We start from the raw sequence: 19,404 nt of genomic DNA, 5'->3' as shown, positions 1-19,404 counted from the left end.
GAATTCTCTAAGGAATGGTCCCTTTAATTTGGAAACGTAGAGTCACACTTATCTGGCAGCAGTTTCGTGTTATGTTTCTAGTAAAATATAAATAGAAATAAATTGTTTTAGATCTGGTACAAAGGGGTATGATAAAAGCATAGAAGATTTAGATAACGATAGGGTAGGCCTTCGGGGATATACAGGGAACAAGGGAGCATCGGAGGCGTCATGGTCCGTGTAATTAGGCCGTGACTCGGCCGACCTTTCGCCCATCTGCGCAGCCGGGCCCTTATTCTACTTTTATTTCAACTTTCAATCTCTTTTCATCATTCACCCTTTCCCTGCAAGAAACCTTATGACTTCCAAATTGAATGGGCTATATTTCAGCCATATTTAAATAAGAACGGTTAGCCTTTCAAAGTTTTGCTACGAACTTTGTTTCTTCTGCTAAGTGTGAACTACAAAAAGCACTTTAAGTCATCTGTAGTATTTATAAAACTATTAACTTTGCTGGAGCTTTAAACGTGCCTATTTGTGGGCGCGATTTCTATAATATGAATTGAGTGATGCTATTTAATTTTTAGTACAAAAAGTCAACTTTCAATTCTTGTCTAGTTATCCACGACAAACAATAAAATAATAATCTTTCTATATACCAAAATTAATACGAGTCAATGGCATTAAAGAAAACTTTGTAAAGATAAATGGAAAAGTTACACATACATTACCAATAATAATGAACCTTTACCTTTTGCCGCCGTCTTTTGGAAGTCACGCAAACCAGAACTCAGCAATAAACTTGTTAAATATAACGCGCAATTTTTCAATATTGTGTCTGGAGCACAGAATACTAAATATATACCTATGTATTTTAACATCGCGTACGTTTAATGGGAAATGGTAGCTTTAGGATGTTTGGAATTTTATGGCAGTCGGGCATGTGATTTACTCGCAGGTAATTGTGAACGAGGTATGCAGCCAGTTTGAAATTGGACGGCTCTCGACACCAAAGCAAATCAGCGCCATTAACTGATTTGAGCCGTTTGCATTCATGACGAGCCGAACGTTTATTTGTCATGCTACCTATACGACATATAAAACATCTCTTTCCTATCAGAGAAGTTAATGCCGAAATAACATCAATTCTCGCCCCTAGCAGCTCGTTAAATATAAACTAAAAATGCAATTTATATTTCAAACAAAAATAGATGAAAATATTTACTTTACCTCAAGATTAAATTAAAACTGGATGTGAAACTTAAAACATTCCTTGGGCAACTTTTCATCAACATTTCAACCTCAAGTTTTAAACTTAAAATTGAATAACTATTTTGCTATATGAAATTCGCATGTATTTGCTTCACTAAATTTGTAAAGTTACTCTTTTGATGGGAATAACCGATGTCGGACATATTTCACGTGTGACTTTGTCAGGAAAAACTTGTAGTTATTACTGTCTAACATTTTGTTAGAATGTTTGAATTTATGGGATATTTGTTCGGTGTCTCACTGTCAACACGATATTATATACGGTTATTTGGTTCCTTAGTTATATCATCAATACTAAAGTAAAGTTGAATATTCCTTTAAACATGGAATAGTATTTTTTGCAGGGTTTAACAAGGTTCGCAGGAGTAGGAACGGGGTGCATTAAGTCAGTAAGTTTCTAATACTCCTCGCCTTAACTAAGGCGGGAGAAGTCATTGGACACTTTAAAAAACATAATAAAAACAAACAACGAATAGAATTTACCAAATTCTATATCTAATACAAACCAATACATTCTGTATTACGAAGTTCATCTCATCTCTTTAGAAACAAAATTCGGAACTTACACTTAACATAAAAATAAGAAAACGAACGTAACTATGTATTTGTGTAAGACATTCGAACAATAAAATTGTCCATTAACTATAGACTGTTATTCGTTCAAGAAACTAGATCTTTTGTTACCGTCTAGATATATTTAGAGCTCCTTTACTTATGAATGTCTGTAAAAGCGTACATGTGGATATTGTTCGGGGAATCGATCTGAATTCTCTTTGTGAGTTGACAGTAACATAGAACATTTGGTTTCACAATAATTGTCTCATTGTTTCTGTGGCGTGTGGGTGACGTGACATTCAAAGATAATTTCTGTTGATTGTAAATTTATGGGATTATTCGTGGCTGGAATTCGTGAACGGTCTATGTGGAATACGGAACTAATAACAGGAATATAGTGGGATGCATGTGTACTTTATGTAGCCTCCCACTTCCTAATATAGATCATCTGCATGATGATTAAAAGCCCGTGATAGGACACTAAAATATCTTCTCTTCACAAAAGAGTTGAGGTTTTTTATGGTATAAGCTGGTAAACGAGCAGAAGGATCACCTGATGGTAAGCATTCGCCGCTGCCCATGGACATCCGAAACACAAGAGGCGCTACAAGTGTGTTACCGGCCTTTTGGGAGTTAGGAATTTAAGGGGTATTGGGGAATCGAGGAGGCCAATTACCCCCCTCTCCAATCTTCCCAAGATTGGTAACCTCCGGTAACCTCACTCACACAATGCAAGCGTTGTTCATGTCAATTTTCTGTGAGGTACGATCACTTTCAGAAAAATCTGAGAGTTCCATTACTCTGTCTCTGTACTGTATAGAAATGTGTGTGGCCGGCATTAGTTTAGAGCCTTAGTCGGCTCAAATGACACCCACGAGAATACTAGGGATGGTGACTAATGTTTTCTCCAGTCTCCACAAACCTTCCCAATGACTGACAGACATGTTCAAACAACCTATTTATGAAATTTCCAATTATAATTAATTGTGTACAACATAGTTATGTTAAGTGATAACTTCCCACGTGTCTACGAAATGCCATTAACGTTAATTAATATACCATCTCATTTTGGACTAGGTATACTTGTATGCATGTAGGTCTTCCATTGTTCCCTGTAATGTCCAACTTTAATGGGATCCATTATTGAGAAATACATCTGCTTCTGACTATTAATTGCTAAGAACAATTTAATTGAGTTATAGTTAAGTGAAATTGCTATTAAATCGATTATTATACAACCCTAGCAGAATTTCCTCAGACCCTATTCCTAATCAGATCGTACTAGCTATATGCGTACTTTCAGGGTAAAATGGACTGCAATATCAAACAGGCTCTATAAAGGAATGCTCATAGACTGAAATCCTAGTGGGAACAAACAAAACGCTCCATTTAGATGTAGCTAGTTCACAAAAAATACGCGTGTTGTCGACAGGTCGGCTTCAATACGCGTCGGGAGCGCACACGGACCGCTCTAATGCGGTGATTTGTATGCAAGTCTGTTTGTTTTGTTACATCCCCCCTCTAGGCCACCCCTGCAGAATCCTCCTTCCCCATAGAGCCGCACAAGAAACAGCGACTTACTTCGTAATAATTTCATTTGAAAAGGTTAAGAATGTTGTCGTAGCGGCATATATTTCCATTATTCTCTAGACACTATACTTTTTCCACACCAACGAACTTTATCATAAGATTAAGAAATAACTTAGTAGCCGCTCCTCGACCGTAACGCTACCATTATTTATGGTTAATTCCCGATTCGAAAGAAAATAACTTTCTTTTGTTTCTATTTCAAAGACTATATAGAAATTCGGTGTCAATTTTCGTAAAACACTTTTCGATGTTAGTTTCTGAACTACCTATGTACTTAAACTTGTATAGGTACTTATCTTGCTAGCTTATATGTAATACTTCGGAAACCGATTCTTGACTTCCAGACTTAGCTGTTCTTTTAAAGAAATAAAACTTTAAAGTCAGTTGGGGCAGCAAGATTCAGTTTCGTGAGAACACAGGTAGGCGCTGCTGTACTCATACTTAGATAGAGTACATTAGTTACGTTCCAAATATCCTGACAGTACATTATGAATATTAATACAATATGATTAGTCATCATGCATATTGATGCAGGAATATCGGATGTCGAATTATCAAGCGTAAGGCGCGAGGGATTCAGATCTCTAGGGAGACTGATTTTGTCATCTTATTAAACAGTTCATATTTATGTAATGTGCCTTGCCGACGAAACACACTAAAGCAGACCACATGAACCCAGACGCTTCAGATTCTGTGACGAAAATTGTATCAGGTAAAATATTTTTGATTAACTAAAAAGCAAATTGTGCCAGAATCCATATCCCAATAAATTACAGGTACCGGAACCCTAGTTCCTGTATTCCGGGGATCCTCTTAGACCTATATCTTGGTTGATTTACTGTTTCTAATTCTCAAGGGCGTCGGCAATAATTCATAGGGGCAATAAATGTCATTGGTGACCATCGACTTCCCCCATAAACGGGCACAGCCGTTCATGAAGGGATTATGCCTTAATCAGGAAGAAGTGGGGACATGACGTCATATCAATGTAATTACTTATATACTTCATGTCAACGTAAACTAACCTTTATGTAGAGTGTAGAAATCATGTCAAACTAACACAAAGTAGACTATTAACTTCTACGCGACGTCTCGAGTAATATCCTCTATATTAGGTACTATAAATATAACACAAGAACGTTGAAATGTATTTAAAGCAAATCACGTCTGTATTTAATGTCTCAAAATAAATAAAGAGCCGCAAGTTACATTACGCGGTAAATGGACGAAACGAAATATAATTTGAAAAAGAAAATACGTTTTTTTTTAAATCAGCCATTCTGTTTTATATTTTCATTTTTACTTGAGTTGTATTTGGAAAGTAATGTTATGTTATGGGTACTACCATGTGTTTAATGGTTATGAGTGGAAGGGTACTTCGTTACAGGCTTGTGGACGTTATCCATTTTTAGAGGGAAATTACTGTGATTATGATAACTTAACATGTTATTGATCTTGTTATCCAAGTCACTCTACGCTCCACTCCTGTGAAGCTGCAACCTAAACCAGCTACAAACCAGAAAACCGATGAACAATGACGCTCGAGGAGAACCTCATGTATTTTTCAACTATTTCAGAACCAGCAACGAAAACCAAGAAAAGATATCGGCGAAGCGAGACACTAATAAGTGTATTTGAAAACCACAATTCTAGTTTGGAGATCGCCAGTTTCGTAGCCAAAGCACTGAATTGCACTTAAGTTAGAGACACTCTGAGAATATTTATCACGATAAAAATATATTAGACCACAAAACATGGTAATATACTTAGTGCTATCAATAATAAGTATTTTATTGTAAAATCTAATATACATTTCCATGTCACCGATTATTACCAAATTTTATATCCGTATTCAGTAGATCTGAGAATCGGCTACTCTATGTTCATACCACTAAGTGATAAGATTTGTTCATCATATTTTTTTAATATTAGGCGATTTTTTTTTTGTTTTATATGTGGCAAAGAATGGCAAATCTATTTTTGCCGACTCAGCTTCTAATTATATATATTATATTCGGCATAGTTTGCATTAACTATTGAATATAAAAATAAACTATTGAGCCTAAAACATAGATACAAAACCGCATTGTTTCCGGCAGTACGGTGACAGCTCGGTCCGTGATTAATGGATAATATGAGCACCCCGCTAGTTATTCATTAGTTGCTTCATTATTTATGAAGGCACCTTCCTAAAAATATCTAAAGCTACATTCCTTGTATTTTAGCAAGTTATCCAGTGACAGTTCTCTTACATTTTGATAAATTGCGGTTTGCAAGTTATTGCTGAAAATTAGGCCATCGGAATATTAGGTATGAAACTATGAAGGTCGCTGCCGAAGCTTAAATTCCGATCAGCACTGTCAATGTCAAAGATATTTTAGCGGGTAAGATACCGAAACATCGTTTAGTAGAAACAGTATAAGTAGCATAGAACTATTCTTCTTATCTTATATTTAAATTATAGGTTTAGGAACATAAGGCGTGATTTATTTATCTACGTTCTTTTTTATGGAATAAGCCAGTAAACGAGCAGACGGTTCACCTGATGGTAAGCAATCGCCGCCGCCCATGGACACTTGAAACACCAGAGGCGATACAAGTGCGTTGCCGGCCTTTTGAGGGCTAGGAATTTAAGGGCTGTTGGGGAATCGGGGATTGGGAAGATTGGGAATGGGGGTAATTGGGCCTCCGGTAACCTCACTCACGCAACGAAACACAACGCAAGCGTTGTTTCACGTCGGTTTTCTGTGAGGCCGTGGTATCACTCCGATCGAGCCGGCCCATTGAATGTACATATATCTAATCATCAAATACTTTTATATTAGACCACATTTATTAATATCTACATATAGAATAAATTGTCCTGACTTAAGTATTGTTTTAAGTACCTCTCGCCTGTTATACAGGATTTATCTTAGTATAGGCAAATAACTTTGTAAGAGTTACTAATCTATTTATAATCATTATTGAATTTTTGAATAAAGATTACACATACATGAATCGTTATTTAATACTATACAATATTGACAATACCGTATATTCAAAGCGTAGGTACACGAACAAAATGTAACTAAAAGTCATATCAAGGTTGACAAGCAGATTACATGTGGCACAATTTGAACAGGGCCGCCAATTAATTAGACACGATAAGTCATGTGTCACCACCGAGAACGTTTGAAGTCACCAGCAGCTCCTAACAAGCCCAGGGTACAAGAACCTCTCCTAATTGATAGTATATCTCCTGTAGACATATATCACACGTGGTAATGATACTTCACTATGATATAAGGTAGAAAATATTAATAAGGTTAGAAGATACATAAAATAGATATGTATAATATAAGATTCCTGGGTTATAATATTTATTAAACTAATCCCTTTCATATTTATTTTTTGGAACGAATATCTAAATAAGTATTTCTATTTAAAAAGTAACCTTTTTTTAAAAAACGGGGCCAAATTATCCAATGACTTTTCCCGCCTTAGGCGATGCGAGCGGGAGTATCAGACTCTTACTGACTCCTGCACTTCGAGCCGGATCCCCGGTAAACCCGCTAGGTAGTCCGCAGCTCCAGCTAACCTTATTTAAAAACCTAATGTTAGCTTCTCGTAATACATAAACTACATGTATATAACTTCATCAATATTAAGGCACCAAACGTTTTTTAAATTACCTACACGTAAAATTGCTATTTGGTAGCCTATTTATAGAAGTATAATTTCATTTCGTCTAGTACCTAAATAGCTACCATCTAACACAAAATACTAATCACATATACAAAAATATAAAATAAGTTACATTAAAAGGGAAAATAAAATAGCGTATTTTAAACCAAGAGGCATTACATTTTGAACGAATGTTGCGATATTCAATAGCAGTGAGCTCAATCTTAGGCTCATTCGACGAAAATACAGAATCCGTCCACATTTGACTACATAAGACGGTAAAACGAAATCTCATGCTCGATTACATAGCCTGCGAACCGTTCAAGTATGATTTTGATGCCTTCAAATTATCTACACACTTAACAATATATACTATGTACCTATATGTAGTTAATAAGCCCGTAGTATTATGTTATATCCTCAGGGTAGGCACATTACGGCACGTAATGCCGCTATACAGTGGTCATCCACTTTTCACCATTTGTGTTATAAGTCCTATGTAATAGGGGGTGAGCCTATTCCCATATACTGGACACAATTCCAGACTCCATGCCACTCATGAGAAATTTTCGAAAAACCGAAAAAAGCAGAGTAATTCTTTGCCATATATCGAATCCGAGACTCCTTGTCGCACTTGTGACCACTAGACAAACGCGGCAGTCTGCACTGATTTTACCTATTCATTCAATAATACATAGCACAGCTTATTAAAAATACCTAATCATACTAAAGAAAATAAGCATTTCTACGTTAAAAGATTTTAGTAAAAAGAATTAATAAACTCCCAAGTCAGAGTGAATTTTAAATATGCATCTAGTGAATACCGGCCAGCATTACATTCATTAAAATTTATGCGATATAAAGTTTCGATAAAATAAAGTTAAATTCGAATAAATGTCAAACAAATATTTACTATAATTTATTTGCTGAAATTAATTGATGGTCAACCCGAGGATTGTATCAATGCTTTTAATTATAATTATTATCATCATTAAATATCACTTGATATTTATTATTCGGTTTTATTTACCGAGAATTTAACATTTTAACTGCAAGTAAATATTATAGGTATATAAAATTAAAGAAATGGCTTTTATAGGGTTTCGATTGGTTTCTGACTTATCATTTCAATTTTTAAACACGTGTCAGTTCCCATGTATGTTAGGCATGTTAGCCTGTCATACACCCTCGCACTTATCGTCAATTAACCTCCCACACAATCCACAATGCACTTTTCCATTATATGGATTGACAGAGAAATATCAAGCGGCATTTAGGTGGAAAACTATAGCAATCAGCCTGTCAACAAGCCTTTTGTACCTCTACTGTATTTGTCGATAGTCGATTGCGATGACGTAATATTTTTTTAATCTTTATTAAATTAATTAGAGGGTTTAATCACACAATGATTATGTCACCCTCATAGGAACATTAACATAACACACACATTAACATTAACATAAAAGAACTTAATGTCTATTAACAATTGTATTTTTTTTATAAGGTACAACTTTCTTGCTTTGTCCGATAATGGGAGAGACAAAACACTATTACATCTACTAAATGTATTTTTGTATATGACACACTTAACAGCGCCTCTAGTGGCATATTAAAGAACTAAAATCTTCCACAAAATAATTAAGTGTTCGCTATCAAGTGTCGACAAAATACTATTGATTTAAGAATTTCTTCTTATTAGAGGTACAGATGAATGCCAGCTTACGTCAAATTCCTATAAGACTATTCACAGAGAATAAGTTATTCCTAGTACACTTATGGATTTAGTTCTAAAATCGACTATATATATTATCGGATAAGGAATGTTTATATAATTCTAGGATTCTTGGTAGTTGCTTTTAAACTGGCTTATGGTTAAGTGCAAGGTGCCTTTTAATCCCCGAAGGCGAAGCACATTATAATGTTAACACCCACTTTACCTATAAAGCCAGTTTAAAAATATATCACTTTTAACCTGATGGAGGAGGAAGGAGGAAGCTCAATATTGTTAAAAATCAGTTTAAAAATAGAATATTTTATAAAAAATATTTTTTAAAAATTACGCGCTGAAAATATATGCGCTAAAATTTTGTTCTAACGTCCTAATTGAATTTACTTCCATATTTAACGTAGCTTGTTTATAATATAATTTACATAGCACACATACCTACCTACATTAATGCCATTATATTATGTATGTATAGACAATAGTGTGACTATACGAGTACTTACTACATTCCAATCAATTGCATCGAATTAATAATCTAGTGTAGAGCAGTTGACTAAACAATTAAGTAATTGTTACTCCGAAATAATTAATTTACTAGTTAATCACTACCAAGTATCCGATTCGGAAGTCGTTGAGGGAGGCCTGTGTTCAGCAGTGATTTGACTGACATGATGATGATGATATCGGTAGTCGGTTACTACTGGTGTTATGAAACACTAGATTTACAACCTTATTAGAAAACGATAAAGTCTGAAATGTATTGAGCAAGGAAATTTAATTCTATTGAAATCTGATTATCGATCGTCCTTCGCTTTTTATCTTTCTCTCTCTTTCTAATCTTAGATGCAAAGAACTGAATAATACTCTGCATCTGACACGCCAATTTCTTCATATATTATCTCACAGCTCTTTACTTGTTGGGTATGGGATCCAGTGCATATTCAAAGGTAATTAAGCTCATAAACTAAAGTCAATTTAAAATGAAAACGTGCAATGTGCTTGAGAGTTCATTGTTTGTTATGGGATAGGGCAAAAAGTAAAAAAAGAGTAGATGGATCACCTGATGGTATATAATCGGCTCCACCTATAGACAGCTACACAAGGAGAATTACAAGCCCATTGCTAGTTTTTCGGAGGAAGAAGGAGTTGAAGCCTACATTCGACCAATCAAGGAAACAATCCGCTGAAAACCGGGGTTGAAAATAAAAAAAAGACTTGCAGGATTTTTTTCTATGCATTTTAAATGTTATACAAAGTTCTTTATTGACAGCATAGAAATGATTCCTAGATCGAACTTAGGATCAAATGCGAATAGGTCGGTCAGAGATAACCAGTCGTACGTAACAAGTAGTTGAATTAATTACAGTGTAAACCAAGTGCAGTGTAAACAAGCCATTTGTTGACTATGTGCATGGTACATTACACGACGTAATATCGTCACTTACGTCACAAGTTATACTTAGCCCACTAATAATCACGACTGTTACTTAATCTGCGCACCATAAATGTGCACTTTCCTTCATCAGGATATGCAAAAAAGAAAATGTTTATATAGAAAACTTTTGAAAATGTGGTTTAAAGATGTTCAACAGAACCCCATAGTTGCAAAATATAGCTTGATTCACTTATTCCATTATAATGTACTTGCAACCTAGCCAATTCGACCAACTAAATACCAAAACATTAAAGTCACATCACTCCCCGTGTGTCTATAGACAGTAAACTACAAAACTAAGTCCTCCAAATTAAAATAATGAATTTGTACATGCGGTACAACGTACATACTAACAAATAATTAGCTAAAAGGATTTCTGTATCGTATAACAATGTTTAATTAGGATTTTGTTAACTTTAAGTTACAAAGCTGCATGCGAGCTCAACTCGAAAATAAACATTGAGAAGTTGGTATGCATGTGATTTGTTCCCGCGTTGGTAAACCAACTCCAAATAATGTTTGCTGTGTACCTACACTCAGGTACTAAGTACTTATTAAAACATACTAGCTTGTATTTTACAACTGCATTCATAAATAAACTTTTGTTTTGATGTAAGTAAATACGAAACAAGACCGCGCCATGTTGAACGGTTCGCACATTCATCGCCGACAATCAAATCCTAAATTGAATGTAATCTTAATGAATCTTGTTTGATACCTACACTGTACGAATATACGTAAGAAAATAAGCAAAAAAAATCAACCAATGTAGCCCAAGAAATACGTAACGAAGCTATAACTAGTGAAATAGGTCCTGTGGTTAAGCCTGTGCGTCGATAAGTCAATCACTATCCCGTTTAATAGCTTTCTTGTAGATATGGGTTATTCCCAGTAACCTAAATTATATAACTGCGGGCCTACGTCACCACATTCTGGATAGAAGCCAAAATAGGCACTTATCAGGATAATCAAAATGAACTCGAGCAGAAACGGTTTTTTCTTTACCCAAACTTCATTAGAACATAGAACATCATAGTAACATTAAAATACGTAACATTCCCACACAACTACCGTATGGTTGAGTGGTTGAAAACAGACAGGCAATTCTTCACTGACAAAGTATGGTTCGATCGGCAACCGAATAGAAACGAAATGCCTGTGAAAACAAATCGAATCCAACCAACGTCAATTCAGGAGAACGACAACGTTATTTTTGTTTTCTATTGTAAATTCGACAGTCTGGAAGTTTGCTAAATATTTTATTGAATGTATTTTTAAAACACGAGTGACTTTCGAAAGTCCCTCTCCGCGTTTGACCCCCGCCCTACCCTTTGTTTGTCGTCATTTGCATAATCAATATGCAAAAACAAGCTATCTAAAGATTTATGACATCCTGAACAGTGTTACCCGCTATAAATTAGATGCTATTCATATCGAACAGCCATTATCACGATGGATGGCTGCCGGACAACATAAGCCATAAAAATCCCCGAGACATGTCGCTTACAAATACATCGTAATGTAAAATGACGTGGTTAACAAAATTCTACAACCAAACGTACCTACAGCTCCGACTTAACATCTCATTTAAAAGAGCTCTCTAACTGTCAAAACTCCATAATTTCTGGCGCACGGCATTTGACAAATTAAAATATCACCTTGAAAGTCAGCATCACAGGAGATAAAACTCTACTTCGTACTTATTCGAAGGTGAACTCAAACGCAAGTGATTTATTAGGTAGTAATACATTTCTCTATGCTTAAATAACACTAGTTCCTAAGTACTTCAACACTCAAGGTCAAATGAGTTCCCGGACCCACGCACGGCTCCGAATAAGTGCGAAAAACAAACGAAATTCTATTCCCGCTAGTCAAAATACCAAGGTCACGCTGATCGATAGAGATATTATGTTTGTTTAGATGTAGCCCTAAGTTATTACGAGCCTGCATTATTTCATCCGCTAAGCCTTTCTCCATCACGTAATTACATTTGTTTAGCTCAAAGATTGAACGACATCACGACTTTACGATAATCCAAAACAGTGCGAATATTCGCAAAATAGTATGTATTCTATAAACCCACCCCATTTGTTAAGTAAAGTCCTTGAGAAGTTACATCTTAGATAATTACGATCCGCGTTGTGGCAAACGCGGCATGTCTGTGCGTCGTGCTAGTTAACATTCCTGATAGTTAAAAAGCATTCCTTCCATTATACGAGTAGTGAACTACATTTTACACTTGACATCAACATCACTTCGTTAACATAAAATCTACATAGAACAAAATATTGTGCCACTCGAAATCAGTGCAGTAAAAATCTCACAAAATATTAATAAAAGAAATGATCGAAACCGACATCTCTAATTGTAAAGTGTTGCGGTTCAGAGCGCACCGGTCAAGGTTATCTGTCCAATTAATATCGAATAGGAAGACAATTTATCCGATCGATTAACGATGCATTCTTGATCGTTAGCTCTCTCAATATGCAGACAGCTTCAAAAACTTAACTCGCTTCAAATTCAATTTATTCCAAATTCAATCGCTTCCATGCTCCGAATTCAGTTTAGCTGATGTTTAAACCGAGTTCGTGTGTGGTTTTTTGTTTAATCAGACGTAAGTGTGAATTTGAAATGAACACAAAACCAACCACTCGCCAATGTAATAAAAACATTTACGTAACATATATCGGCTTATTGAAATAATATGGATACGTCCATTTCCAATTTAAATAAAAAATACATCGTTCAGACTGATACTCACTGTTTAGAGATTTAATATTTTGTGAAACGGAGCACGAAAATCACATTATCTTGTAAACACTGTACAGAACATCAGTGGAATATTAATTGGAGATTGCACGGGAATCAATTGATATAATAGTATTTATAGGCGGCACTCGTAGAGTAAACAATCATCACAAGAGACCTAAACTAACAGACCGGGGCGCAGCGGGCACGGGCACAGTGGGCGCGCGAGCGATACTTCCACGCGAGTAAGCTTTAAGTGATCCCAGCCCAGACCTCTCCTGACAACCCACATTAACCAATCCGCACGATTTAATTTCACTCCATACAAGAGTATCGTATTATACAACTTTAACCTTATTCTCAGAGGTTATCGGATCGCCAAATCACAACACGTTATCACTAACACATAATAACAACATTATCTAATACGGGAGCGCTGGTTAGTTTGAATTTATGTTATATCTGCGCGCAGTATTCGGATAACAGCAAAGGGGATGCAATTTACTGCCCTCAGTGGTACGCGCTGAACTTCTTGCAGTAAATATTCATTAGTGTACTTTCCTATGTGATGTTATTCACGCACACGACCGTGTTCCTCTGTCGCCACTAAACGTCCGGCTCAGTTTGCAGGCTCGTAAACTGTTTATATTCATGCCAACGACTTCAAGAACACGGTCCACATCAGACGATTACAAAATTATGACGCAGACCCTAAGCATAACATTTATTTTGCACGAGGGCTCCGAACTATTTACGAATTAATTATAGCCTTACATAATACAATATTAATCTTCAACAAAATTTCACACTCATTCAATGTTCTGTAACTTTTATTGGTAGGTAAATTTTCTTATGGCCACTTTCCAATTTAGAAAGTCGTGTAGCGCGTAATTACTTTGAGCGAATATGCTGTAATGCCGAAATTCAGAATCCAATTCGATTAACATTGATTCAGGGCCGTTCGAAAAATACAATTTATTTAATGAAGTGTCGACGTGACGTCAGAGATTGACTTAGGCGCGGAAAGTCCGCAACAGATCGCCATAAACGGAACATAACAGAGTTTTAACTGCTTGAATATAAAACTTGGAAAAAGCCAAGTTCTTCCGTATAAAAGTGGCTGTTATAAAGTTTTGAGTGGGCTGCAGTGGCCTGTCCTGTGGTTTCCAGCGATCCAAAGCCGTATGTAGCTGTTCGTTGCCCCGAAATCTCTTTAAGCTCATTGTGGTCTACAATGATACTATTAGTTTGACACAAAATTGTGTACGGCAATAAGCAGACATCAGATGTATTGCGGTTCGGAAGCGGTGCGTTGGAGTCGAGCCTAAATTCAAATGGTGCTTGACAAAACGGAATGGAACCGGAAGCCTCGAGAAATATATCAACAATGTATACCTCATTGTGGTACAAAGATAAAATATAAAAATATTTCTTTGAAATGAGACCTATTTGAGACGGTAAATGTTTCCGTGCGTTTTAATAAATGACCCACAACTGCTGGTAATTCAAGAAGTATTTTATTTTGAATGTTTATTTAAATTATTCATACTTTCTTTTTAGATAATGCTCCACGAAAAAAGCAACGTAGCACTTAATGGTGACTTCTGCTAAACAAAATGTTTATCTCGAGTGGAAATGTTAAGCCAAGAATAAAAGTTGAGGTGCTTTACATAAAGTGCAGTCGTCGGGGACTGGAGCACATAACGGGCACTCGGCGTCGCGCGCTGTCTCACACTTTCCGATTTTGCACACACAAATAACAAAGAAATGTTAATTCAATAAACCTTTAATCCTGAAAGTGAAGGGACGCGGTCTATCTGATAACCAAGCAAGCGCTGCACTCAGCGTTCACGGCCGCGCACTCGGATCTGATATGATTCGATAACTAAAAGCATGGTTATCAGAATAGCTCCAATACTTTATGAAGCTATTCGTATATGTGTAAACAAAATCACATACATATATGCATCCTTATGTTACTGACATTGTTGATGGATTGAAAACCCGTGGTTTCGTAAGCCTGCGCGATATAATAACAATCAGATTAAAATCCGTTTTCTTTGAAAAGGGTTTTGTTCTGTCACGAACAAAGCTTAAAACATACTTTGCTATAACAATAAAGATATAAAGCTTAGGCGCAATACTACTCTGGTATCTAGACGAGCCGAGGGTGAAGTGCTCTGTGTGCCTAGATTAACCAATTTAGTTCTTATTTAATTTAGTATTGAAACGACAGTCGGTTGTAAATGTGACTCTTTTGGGTCGGTATAGAATGTAAAGGTAGCATTGTTCTGCCAGAGTGTAGTATGGAGGAACGCAGCGTGTCTCGCGTGTCCGCTGAACGTATGCAGCGGGTATGCGGGCCTCCAGTATTACTAGCTGCTTCCTCCCCATAAGAGAACATCGTGGCCAGAATTAAAATTCTTCGCCTATGGCAAATAAAACGCGGCACAGTTGGATTGTTTCAAAGTTTACAATCAACTTTTGCAAAATGGAGAACTGGGTACGCACGCAGAATACGATTACTTCAATTGTATTACGGAGCCAAAATACTAAATATCTTTATAAGTAAACAAATACATAGCTATTTATTTCGTTCACATTTATATTTTAGCCGGCGGACCACCGAAATATGAGGCATTTTTCTTTTGGGTTTTTATTTTGTAGGTGTCGTTTTTTCCCTAAAGAATTCCTTGATAGCCGCGTAAATGTTAAAAGACTTTCATGAAAAACATTTTTCCTCCCACTAAAATTCATTGGGAAGGAAGGGCTCGTTGTTTTTTGTGTAGCCACTTATCCTTGTTTGTACAGATATTTTGTCACTATTTGATGTAAATGATTAATTTCCTCGGACAGCAGGACAACAGTGCTCGTAACGCCCACATAGCTACACGCTTATAAAATGAGAGCTGCGTATGGCACAAACAATAACTGTTGCCTTTACGAGATAATATGTGGTAGATAGATCAGTGAGCAGCCGACAGCCTGGTGGCGGAACATTAATCACGAGCCGCCTCCACAGCGGAGCCACGCAAAAATGATAGCCGCTTTATTAGACCTCTACGAATTTACTACGGAGCTACGAAACTTCGTAGGCCCGCGAAATTCATCAACTTTTAAACATTTTGCGAAATTAATTAATTTTTTCCACTCCACAAAATGTGATTGTTGAACCATTGTTTCACAAAGTTTTTTAACTGTTTTATTAATAAAGGGGGTTGTTTCTTATTGGTATTAAATTGTTTGCAGTAAATAAACACAGGATCGAGGCGAAAGTCGAAGGCGCCAAAATGTTATCGCCAGGCTTTCATTTTTATATTTTCACTTTTGAAATGTTGATTTTATTTTTTTAAACACGTATTTGAACTGGTTTTGTATGATAAATAATAATTTAATTCAAAAACATTTCTTGTAAATTTTATAACAAGACACGTAAAAAGTTTTTGAGCGTTTAAGGATCTTCAACACATATTACATAAAAATTGCAGTCGAGTATAAATTTGCCGCTTAGCTGCCAATTTTAAATAAAAAAAAAAAACAAGGGTGAGAGCAACAAAAGCGATGTCCTATTGTTATATAACATGGGATGATGCAGAGCTGATGAGAAAACAAAACAAGTAACAAATGATTGTAAGTAAACAAATGGCTTACCGCCTTCGCTGGGAAGTTTGAAGCCAACAACTGAGTATCAAAGTTTAGGATCTAGACTTGGAAAGTGTTGAGAACAAAGATTGCGAAGTCGGAGGAGGTCGGTAGCGCGGGAGGTATCGGCCGGCCGTACTACGCGGCACGCGCTCGCTCGGGGTGAGTGCGAATGCGGCGAGGGTGCGAGTTTGTGTGAGGCGCGCGACCCACGACAGGTCCGCACTCCAGGGCGGCTCTACTTGGAATCGGCGTCGCCCTCCGCCACGGTTATGTAACACGCGCGGCGTAGCGCAGCGCGGCCCGGACCCCGCTCACCCCGCTTTTAGGGAAAAGATGAATGAGTAAAGTTTCCTAACGGACGTTAGTCCATGGATCGCGCTCGGTTTCAGATCGGCCCGCGGTTACATAAAAGTCCTCGACACATGCGCGCTGCCTGCTCAGCGGGATCAGCGTCGTATCATGAGCTAGATCAAGATCGCGCGCGCCGCTTCAGGGGCCACGCACGCAGCACGCGCCCGCGCTCGTCAGTACGTGTCCCATACGTCGGGCGCACACTTCTGTGAACAATGTTGTAACGTACTACGATCGGACCGTCATATTTCTCGACGGTAGCGTAACTATGACAGCTCACTCGAATTTGTACGTAACGATATTTTATGGGCGCTAGGAGGCACCCAGAGCGGCGGACCCTTTACCCGCAGCGTCATAATAAAAGTATTATTAATTAATGTTCTTTACCAGGAAAGCTTACCTTTATTCGGGTTTGAATGGTTCCCATAGGTCCGTGCTTTATGAGACTTATGTAAATCTGCTCGACTAACCTGGTTGTTACTATCATTGCGTTACAGGGTGTCCGTCTAAATTTTGTAGTTTAAATAAATAAACGTTACTAACTATAGGTATACCTTGAGAACAACACAGCGGTTTTCACACGTGATACTTAATAAGTTCGATTCTTAAATACAATATTGTTAATATTCATCAGTATTATAGGGAACTTCGGCAGTTTGTTTGGAAAAGCTGAAACATCGTGCGGGACATATATAATAATACATAACAAGCAGTCACGTTAGCCGCCACTACAGCGCGGCTCAGACGGAGCAACTTAGGAAATACAAAGTGCATCTGTTCAGTTACACAGTTGCCTAACAACCCTCGTGTACTTGATTAGTCTCATTGAAATTCCCGGCGTTAATTGCAATCAGTCAGATATTATTCAAGGAGCGGGGGCGGTGCCTATGGGACTGTACCACTGTACCTACTGCGCGTACGAGCTTGAAACTCGAGAGGTTGAACATTTTCTTTTCACTTTAGACTGACTAAATAATTATATTCTTCTAAAAGAGTATAGGTGAAGTGAAAGTACTTCTTAGCAAACTTTACGCATAATGTCTAAAACGCTAGTAAAGACTGGGTAATCGACGGCTACGCAACTTATCACGGGTTCGATTTCCGCAGGGAAACCTCTTTGTGTGAGCCAAGTGTGAACCACAAATTGTTGTTCCGGGTCTGGTTGTGATGTATGTGTGAATTCGTATGTTTTTTTAATACACCCACGACATAGAAATTCCTAGTGTTGGAGTAACATTTTAATTATGATAAAAGAAGACTAACTTCGTTCTTGTTCTTACCGACTTTAACAGTCTTAAGTTTGATCGTGAGGTGATCACAATATTATTGAGTAGTCTCTTAGATATAAAGTATTGAGTTTGCAATAAAATCCTCGCCTCAGGTCAAGCAAAGTTGCATGTTGTAGCTGTCGGGTCTGGGTGCGATATGCATGTAAAATTACATACATACGTGTTTGTAAACGCTACGAGTCACAACATACTTAGGAGGAAATCTTAGAACTTAGCCTCGGCCTTAGTTCTGTTGCAGACGTATTCTACATGATGATAGTAATAGGGGGGCTTTTCCAGCAGAAATGTGCTATGTAGCTATGCTACTAAGTGCGAGGAAGATGCGCAGCTCAAGTATGTGATGTATCGATAGTAGGGAAGCCATCCATAGCACGCCTCTTTCCATATAAAAATTCCTATCCTGAGTGCGTTTCGACCAGTGCTAAGCTATATGTATGTACCAATGAATATGATTGGTGGAAGACAAACGCACACAAACATAGCCACAGCAACGTAGCATAGCACATCTCTGGTGGAAAAGCACCTAGATAAATATTATATAATTATTTTTATACTTTTCCTGTTTTACTTTATTTTAAAGAAACCTGATGTGAAAGGACGGAGGAGTCTCTTCATCCAAATACTTTGTTAATCCGTGTCCGCTTTGCCCCGAGATCACCGAACCGTGTTTTATGTATAGTTCTCGAGCTGTAATTTACACGAACTGAGTTTTAATACAGGAATAAGAGAAAATAAAACTCCTTAATCCTTTGAAATCTTATACAGAAGTGGTGTTAAAAGTGTAGTAGGGCTAGATACAACAAGTGGTCTCAGATTCTGTTCTTGGATTAGTAAAGTAAATTAGATATTTTTATTTTTTTGCTATAGTCTGTTTGTTGGTCAAGCTGTGGTTGAAGCGACTGTTAAACTATGGCATTAAGCCCATTGTACATTAAGTTGCAAAAAGTTAAATAAATAAACTGGTCGTTCTTTTCGATCCTAATCAAATGTTACAAGATCGATTCTCCGGTTGAGAAATCTTATCTTATCCAATGAGAGTTTTCTAACTAAGGTCCTTTTACTCTGAGATAGTAAATATATCACTTCTATAGAAGATGGCTAAGTAGCCCTTGAGGGAAGGTCCAGTAGGGCTAATGCCTGATCCGGAG

General features: G+C 37.1%; 1 protein-coding gene across 4 annotated transcripts in view; it reads right to left on the bottom strand.

Annotated features, from left to right (window-relative positions):
- LOC118269055 (frequenin-1) overlaps positions 1-16,873 on the bottom strand; it is a 194,726-nt gene extending 177,853 nt beyond the window's left edge. For 2 of the 4 annotated variants that reach the window (XM_035584053.2, XM_035584138.2), the window contains exon 1: positions 12,985-13,230. The gene's annotated coding sequence lies outside the window, so the exon portion shown is untranslated. Of the gene's footprint in view, positions 1-12,984; positions 13,231-16,622 lie in introns of those variants that run through there. The other 2 variants (XM_035584224.2, XM_035583985.2) reach the window with 2 other exon arrangements.
- Between the last annotated feature and the right edge of the window lie 2,531 nt (positions 16,874-19,404).

Source organism: Spodoptera frugiperda, chromosome 25 (genome assembly GCF_023101765.2).
Source record: "Spodoptera frugiperda isolate SF20-4 chromosome 25, AGI-APGP_CSIRO_Sfru_2.0, whole genome shotgun sequence".
Taxonomy (NCBI): domain Eukaryota; kingdom Metazoa; phylum Arthropoda; class Insecta; order Lepidoptera; family Noctuidae; genus Spodoptera; species Spodoptera frugiperda.
Note: the sequence above shows the minus strand (reverse complement) of the source record. Positions and strands in the feature narration are given on the sequence as shown.